Source organism: Nansenia antarctica, assembly GCF_963989245.1.
Source record: "Nansenia antarctica genome assembly, chromosome: 14".
Taxonomy (NCBI): Eukaryota; Metazoa; Chordata; class Actinopteri; order Argentiniformes; family Microstomatidae; genus Nansenia; species Nansenia antarctica.
Window position 1 is genome coordinate 14,120,604 of NC_137684.1, and position 8,277 is coordinate 14,128,880.

Sequence of the window (8,277 nt, forward strand, 5' to 3'; positions counted from 1 at the left end):
TGCTCTGAAACTCGACCAGACCAGTTTGTGACTTTTGTTCCCCTTTTCCACCTTTGTGTCTCTAGGAGAAAGTGGGGGTCGATTCCCCCCTAACCTCTTCTCAATCTGCATCACAGCCAGTCCTTCTCATACAGGAAATGCCTGTGATTGGCCTGTACCTCACCTGAGGGCGGGCTTGTTGCCTGAGTGTACCTGAGTGTATAAAATACAGATTTGCCCCTGTGTCTGGACTTTCAGAGAACCTTTGTCGTATCAAGACAGATCTTGACACGCTGTAAACTTTCTCCTTTTGCAAAAGTAAATTAAATACCTTTTCCTCTGCAATTTGAAAAGAAGCAGGCTGCCTTTTTGATTCTATATTTAGATATTTCAATGACACACACACACACATCTAAGGTGAGCTGCTCCACACACACACTCTGAGGAACACACACACACACACACACACACACACACACATCTAGCATGAGCTGCTCCACACACACACTCTGAGGAACACACACACACACACACACAAATCTAGTCAGCTGCTCCACACACATATACACACTCTACAGAGAGAAAAACACACACACACACACACACACACACACACACACAGACCTGGCCTCCAGACATGGTGGTGTTTAGTCTAAACTAGCACACCTGCCCTACTGTAGACTCATCACCTACCAGCCATAACAGATGGTCTGCACCAAGGACAAGGTCCTTAACACACACACACACACACACACACACACACACACACACAAACACACCTCAAAGTCACGTGGACATCACACACACGCACCTCAAAGTCACGTGGATATCACACACACGCACCTCAAAGACACATGGACACCTTTTAAAGACACATGGACACACACACACGCGCACACGCACCTGTCCACTGTGCGGTCCTGTCACTAGCTGAAGGTTGCGTCCATTCAGGTCCGTTACTGTGAAGGGCAGCTTGACCGTGTCATCCTCATACCCTGAGAGAGAGGAGGGGGGGGAGGGGGGGGAGGGAGGGGGAGGGAGGGAAGGGAGGAGGGAGGGAGAGGGGGGGAGGAGAGAGGGGGAGGGAGGGAGGGAGAGAGAGTGGGAGAGAGAGAGAGAGGGGGGGGGGAGAGGGAGATGGAGGGAGGGGGAGAGAGGGAAGGAGGGAGGGAGAGAGGGAGAGAGAGAGAGAGAGAGAGAAGAAGCTTTACATGAGCCTCACCAAAGTATAGGAGATGGCATGAATACATTGGGGCTACGTTCCCATATCCTCAGTAGCAGCATGCCACATCATATAAACAGCACAGGCTCCATCTGCCTGCCTATGCATTCAGGAGGAGGCTAATCCCACCATCCCACAACCTCACAGGGAAGTGGCTTACTTCAGTTGTGCTACTGGCATTGATTGACCATTTTAGAAATCGGCAATAAAATAATAAAAGCAATTCTGATTCTGAATGAGTAGGCCTCTGGCTTTGACGGGCCATGTAGAATGTTTGCCATGTTGCTTGAGACTGATTTCATTCACAAATAAGTTATTATTATTATTATTATTATTATTATTATTATTATTATTATTATGAAGTGTCATTGTAGCTTCTGGGTGGCCAGCCCATATGGACTTACACAACACCAGCCTAAAAGAAAACATCTGTTCCCTGTTTATCCAAACATGTCTTTATACCAGAGTGTATGACAAGCGGACAGCGGTTGAATAGTTGCAGTAATATTTACTTTTATCTAGATCTTATTATTCATTGTCTTATCTATTATTGTTAAATGTTGATCTATTTATTTTCTCTCTATATATATGTATCTATTCTTGCCTTTTTTATTTTCTTACTATCCTCCTTTTTCTGTATTTTTTTATGCTGTATGTACAGCACTTTGAATTGTCCCTGTTGTATGAAATGTGCTACACAAATAAACTTGCCTTGCCTATGTTCTGCCTGTCTGTCTGCCTCTCTCTCTGTCTCTGTGTCTTACCACTGGCGTCCTGCTCTTGCGCCCCCGGCTGTTGGAGGCGGTACTGCAGCCGTGTGTAGTTGACGTATCCCGGCTCGTTGGACCCGGCGTCTTGCAGCGAGGGGGGGGTGGGGGGGAGGCCTGAGGGGGGCGCTGCTCTCTTCCTGTAGAGGATCTGAGACGTCTGACCCAGCTCACCTGCTGGACACACAGATGAGAGGAAGAGGGTTAAACACACACAGGTAACAAACACACACACACCAGACTGAGAGAGACAGACAGAGACAGAGAGAGAGAGAGAGAGAGAGAGAGAGAGAGAGAGAGAGAGAGAGAGAGACAGAGAGAGAGAGACACAGACAGACAAAGACAGAGAGACAGACGGAGACAGACAGACAGACAGACAGAGACAGAGAGAGAGAGACAGAGAGAGAGAGAGAGACAGAGAGAGAGACACAGACAGACAAAGACAGAGAGACAGACGGAGACAGACAGACAGACAGAGACAGAGACAGACAGAGTTATAGTGTGTGGTATCTGGACATAGAGAGAGAGACAGACAGAGACAGAGAGACAGACAGACAAAGACAGAGAGACAGACGGAGACAGACAGACAGACAGAGACAGACAGAGTTATAGTGTGTGGTATCTGGACATAGAGAGAGAGACAGACAGAGACAGAGAGACAGAGAGACAGACAGACAGCGTTAGTGTGTGTGGTACCTGGACAGAGGGAGAGAGAGACAGACAGACAGACAGACAGCGTTAGAGTGCGTGGTACCTGGACATAGGGAGACAGACAGACAGACAGCGTTAGAGTGCGTGGTACCTGGACATAGGGAGACAGACAGACAGTTATAGAGTGTGGTACCTGGACATAGGGAGACAGACAGACAGTTATAGAGTGTGGTACCTGGACAGAGGGAGTGGCTGCAGGCCACCAGAGAGTCGCTGGTGTTGAGCAGGATGACCTGGTCCTTCTTCAGCTGGGAGGAGGGCTGGAAGTCGGGGAAGGGGTAGCCCACCTGGTACCTGGAGTTCAGCACGTAGCCGTGCTCCAGACACTCCCCACTACCTGCACAGGACAGGAGGGAGGAGGGAGAGGCTAGAGTCTGGACCTGTATGGTAGCCAGGTGTGTGTGTATGTGTGTGTGTAGCTGTGTGTATGGTAGGTAGGTGTGTGTGTGTGTGTGTAGCTGTGCATATGGTAGACAGGTGTGTGTGTGTGTGTGTGTGTGTGTAGCTGTGTGTATGGTAGGCAGGTGTGTGTGTGTGTGTGTGTGTGTAGCTGTGCATATGGTAGACAGGTGTGTGTGTGTGTGTGTGTGTGTGTGTGTGTGTGTGTGTACATGTGCGTATGGTAGCCAGGTGTGTGTACCTGTGCGTATGGTAGGCAGGTGTGTGTGTATGTGTGTGTGTGTAGCTGTGTGTATGGTAGGCAGGTGTGTGTGTGTGTGTAGCTGTGCATATGGTAGACAGGTGTGTGTGTGTGTGTGTAGCTGTGCATATGGTAGACAGGTGTGTGTGTGTGTGTGTGTGTGTGTGTGTGTGTGTAGCTGTGCATATGGTAGACAGGTGTGTATGTGTGTGTGTGTGTGTACCTGTGTATATGGTAGACAGTTGTGTGTGTGTGTGTGTGTGTGTACCTGTGCATATGGTAGACAGGTGTGTGTGTGTGTGTGTGTGTAGCTGTGCATATGGTAGACAGGTGTGTGTGTGTAGCTGTGCATATGGTAGACAGGTGTGTGTGTGTGTGTGTGTGTGTACCTGTGTATATGGTAGACAGGTGTGTGTGTGTGTGTGTGTGTACCTGTGTATATGGTAGACAGGTGTGTGTGTGACTGTGTGTGTGTACCTGTGTATATGGTAGACAGGTGTGTGTGTGTGTGTGTGTGTGTGTGTGTGTGTACATGTGCGTATGGTAGCCAGGTGTGTGTACCTGTGCGTATGGTAGACAGGTGTGTGTGTGTGTGTGTGTGTGTGTGTGTGTGTGTGTGCGTGTACCTGTGCGTATGGTAGCCAGGTGTGTGTGTGTGTGTGTGTCTATCTGTGCATATGGTAGACAGGTGTGTGTGTGTGTACCTGTGCGTATGGTAGAGATGGAGGGGGCAGGGCAGCACTGAGGGCAGGAGCGAGGGGGGGGCATGGAGGCGATGGTGATGTATCTGATGTTCTCGTGACTCATGCAGAGGGGTAGTGGTGGTCTAGTGGATAGTGGGTTGGAAGGTTGTGAGTTCAAATCCCGCCTGAAACCACACCACTACTAGTGTGCCCTTGAGTAAGGCACTTAGCCCTCAGTTACTCCAGGGGGAATGTCCCTGTAATTCGTAATTGTAAGTCGCTTTGGATAAAGGCGTCTGCTAAATGGCAAAATTATTAAATTAAATTAAATTATTATCATGCTACGATAACTGGGAGACACACACACACACACACACACACACACACACAGACAGACAGAGCAAAGGAGAGGGAGACATGAAAATATTGTCAGACAAACACCCACCGTGAGAACCTGACGCCCACCATTTTACATCCACACACACCAACGGTCGACCTGAAGGGTGTGTGTGTGTGTGTGTGTGTGTGTGTGTGTGTGTGTGTGTGTGTGTGTGTGTGTGTGTGGCTTCGTCGCTGGCGGTCTTACTTGAAGCCAAAGATGACTATCTTGGAGCGGTCGTTGGGCCACTCACACACAGTGAGGTAGAGGTCACTGTCGATGTCCTCCCCTGAGAAGAGACGCACATGGTGCACCTGGAGAGAGGGGGGGGGGGGAGAGGAAGAGAGAGGGGGAGGGAGAGAGGGGAAGAGGGAGAGAGAGGAAGAAAGAGAGAGGGAGGGAGAGAGAGAGGGGAAGAGAGAGGGAGAGGGAGAGAGGGGAAGAGAGAGTGGGAGAGGGAGAGAGAGAGGGGTAGAGAGAGTGGGAGAGGGAGAGAGGGGGGGAGAGAGGGGAAGAGAGAGGGGAAGAGAGAGAGGGAGAGAGAGGGGAAGAGAGAGAGGGAGAGAGAGAGAGGGGAAGAGAGAGAGGGAGAGAGAGAGAGAGTGGGAGGGAGAGAGGGGAAGAGAGGGAGAGAGAGAGAGAGAGAGAGAGGGGAAGAGAGAGAGGGAGAGAGAGAGAGGGGAAGAGAGAGAGGGAGAGGGAGAGAGAGTGGGAGGGAGAGAGAGAGAGAGTGGGAGGGAGAGAGAGAGAGAGAGAGGGGAAGAGAGAGAGTGGGAGGGAGAGAGAGGGGAAGAGAGAGAGGGAGAGAGAGAGAGAGTGGGAGGGAGAGAGAGTGGGAGAGAGAGAGAGAGAGTGGGAGGGAGAGAGAGAGAGAGAGAGAGAGTGGGAGGGAGAGAGAGAGAGAGAGAGAGTGGGAGGGAGAGAGAGAGAGAGAGAGGTACAGATGAGAAAACAAAGAGACTAGACAACATCCTGTCCTTCCACCAACTACAGAACTACCATTTTTTTTACCGTACTGCAGACGAGCCAACGCCTGGGCACAAATAATACTGGAAATCATTTAAAATACTCAATTGTAAGTAGCCTTGAGGACCGATGGTTCGAGCCTAACGGCCCACAGGAGCCTATCTCCTGTTTCCGTAGCGTGAGGCGGCTTGATGTACAAGTACACGGCCCCTGGACATGACGCTGGTATGTCGCAGGGTCTTACCCCCCCAATCCAACCCTTAATGCTGAGTGCCAAGCAGGGAGGCATCGGGTACCAGTTTTATAGTCTTTGGTGGTATGACTCGGCCGGGGATCGAACTCACGACCTCCCAATCTCAGGGCGGACACTCTAACCGCAAGGCCACTGAGCTGGTAAAAATACTCAATTGGGATAGTCCCAAATGTGCAAAGCCTGTCCATCTGCCACTCCAAGCAGGCTCAAGCTAATGATACAAAAAATAAAAATAGAACAATAGTAATCAATAAAATAACAATAGCAGAGAATAGCAATAACATAAACTACATAATAAAACAAGAATAAACCAACTTAAGCGTTGTTAGCGCCGTGCTCTACCAACTGAGGACCACATAGCACCACAAAGTCCTCCTCAGCGTGAGAGAGGCATCTTCTATTGAGCTCTAAAGTATGTGGCTGGACGGTTTAGTGGGTTGATGTGTGACAGTCAGTCCAGGTAGATTGTAGAAGGTGTGGTCACCTGTTTGAGACGCCGGCTGTGCAGGTTGAACACCCACCAGTACAGGTGGTAGGTGTAGTCGTCGTCCTCGCCATAGTAGGTGTAGTCGTCGTCCTCGCCATAGTCGTCCTCGCCACACTCGCTGGTGTAGGACAGCACGTAGCGACCACAATCGCTGAAGCACAAGCAGCTTCCGGAACAGCCGTTGAGAAAACTGACCGGACAGCTGAGGAACAGGGGAGAGAAGAGATGAGAGGGGGAGTGTGTGTGTGAGAGAGAGAGAGAGAGAGTGTATGTAAGACAGAGACAGGGGGAAAGAGAGAGAGAGAGTGTATGTAAGACAGAGACAGGGGGAGAGAGAGAGAGAGTGTGTGTGTGTGTGAGACAGAGAGAGAGAGAGAGAGAGAGAGAGAGAGAGTGTGTGAGACAGAGAGAGAGAGAGAGAGAGAGAGAGTGTGTGTGTGTGTGTGTGAGACAGAGACAGGGAGAGAGACTCAACATGAGAAAACTATGCACCGTGAAAACAACTTAGTGATCCCCCTCATAACGCGTAATGTCAACCCTCATTCAGCATGTCTATCCAATGCCCAAGTCGCCCCTGCAGGCTTCTGGATATCGGACATACATGTACATTGGCTAGACCACCACCCCTCACCGCACCTGTCAGTACACAGCTGAGAACCGAAAGGCAACTGAGGACATGCCAGTTGAACTGTGTGTTCCAACGGTTTACCGCACAGCTGATTAATCAATTAAACCAATAGAGTGAGACAGGATATGTTCATACCAGTTGCCTTTCAGGAAGTAGTGAGATCGTGCACCTAGCCTATTCAGTTTGTGCTCAGATTCAATTCAATCTGTCAAATACAATTCAATGTGTGCTCATATTCAATTCAATCTGTCAAATACAATTCAATTTCTGATGGCACTAAAATAGCTCCATACAAGTGTGACGGGGAGATGGCGAGCTGCCAGCGACCAAGCTGGAACACTTTCCGTTGGCTAGTTCGACAAGACGGTCAGTTAGAAATGGCTAGTTCGTTAGCACTGCCGAAAACGTTGCTCGGTTGGTGTTTCTACGTTCCCGACGGTGTCGTGGTTTGTGCCCGTCACTTGTTTTGTGTCTAGTTTAGTTTAGTTTATTAGTTTATTATATCGAGGACAATCCAAATACATGAACTATATAAAATACAGTAAAAAAAGGCAGCGTTAGCCTAGTCGGCTAATTTTCAGCTGAAGTCCCCGGCCAGTTGCAACATGGCATCCTGAAAAGTAACGTCATTAGTTAAAATAAAACATTTAAATATTCTAAGAACACGTGGCTGAGACAAGGTACCCCAACATCACACTTGACAAAAAACACACGTAAGCAAGCTGAGGTGATTGAAGGGGCTACAACAAACACCACATACACACTTATGGGGGCAGCGACATTTCAAGCACATAGAAGCCACAGGACAATTACAGGCCACACAACATTAAGCACTTACAAACAGCAATACATTAAACAAAACAAAACATACAAAAAAAGGCATTATGGGGAGGCAGCACAGAGAGGGATTAATGAGGACAAGTATAGTTCTGTGTCAGCCAGGCTTTCATGTATGTTGTGAAGGTGGAGTAAGTATGTCTTTGAGTTGGTTGGGTAGTGAGTTCCAGTTTTCTATTGCTATCACTGAGAAGGATTGCTTACTGAAGGTGCTTTTCCTGAATGGAACTATAAGGTCGCCACGAGAGGTGCTTCTGGTGGGCCGTAAGCTGTGGTCACGCTGGTTTATGAAAGAGTTAAGCGGGGGAGGAGCTTTGTTATGCAGAATTTTATGGATGAGACAGATGTTTTTGTATTTGATGGTGTCTTCCCAGCTAAGGTATTTACATTTGTCTAGGATGGTGCAGTAGTGTGTGCTGTTGTCAAATGCATACCTTGCTACGGTTAAGAAGCTTGACGACATTTTCGGATTTCGAGCGGGGCGCCATTTTCCGATGTACTCTGAGGCTTCGCTACCTCCCCGCCCCCTTGGCCCTTCCCATTGGCTGCCGGAGTCCGAGGGAACGCTCCGATTCGCTGATAAGGACGTAAATCAAATCCGAATTCAACACCGTTCACTCTCTGGATTGGTTACAGGTGTAAGTACCGGAATTTCCGACCCGCGAGGTTTTTCCGACCCTACCAGATCCGGTCATAGGTTCAGCCCTTTACGGCCATAGGTAGCG

The 8,277-nt window shown here is 49.1% G+C and overlaps 1 pseudogene across 1 annotated transcript in view; it reads right to left on the reverse strand.

Annotated features, from left to right (window-relative positions):
* Window positions 1-8,040, reverse strand: part of LOC308169871 (DDB1- and CUL4-associated factor 15-like) — a 23,165-nt pseudogene extending 15,125 nt beyond the window's left edge. Inside the window, exons 1-7 of the transcript in view lie at window positions 7,987-8,040; window positions 6,085-6,289; window positions 4,589-4,695; window positions 4,024-4,145; window positions 2,855-3,016; window positions 1,966-2,142; window positions 883-974 (exon numbers count right to left, since the gene is read on the reverse strand). The product of the transcript in view is annotated as a DDB1- and CUL4-associated factor 15-like (transcript). The remainder of the gene's footprint in view (window positions 1-882; window positions 975-1,965; window positions 2,143-2,854; window positions 3,017-4,023; window positions 4,146-4,588; window positions 4,696-6,084; window positions 6,290-7,986) is intronic.
* Window positions 8,041-8,277: the final 237 nt, after the last annotated feature.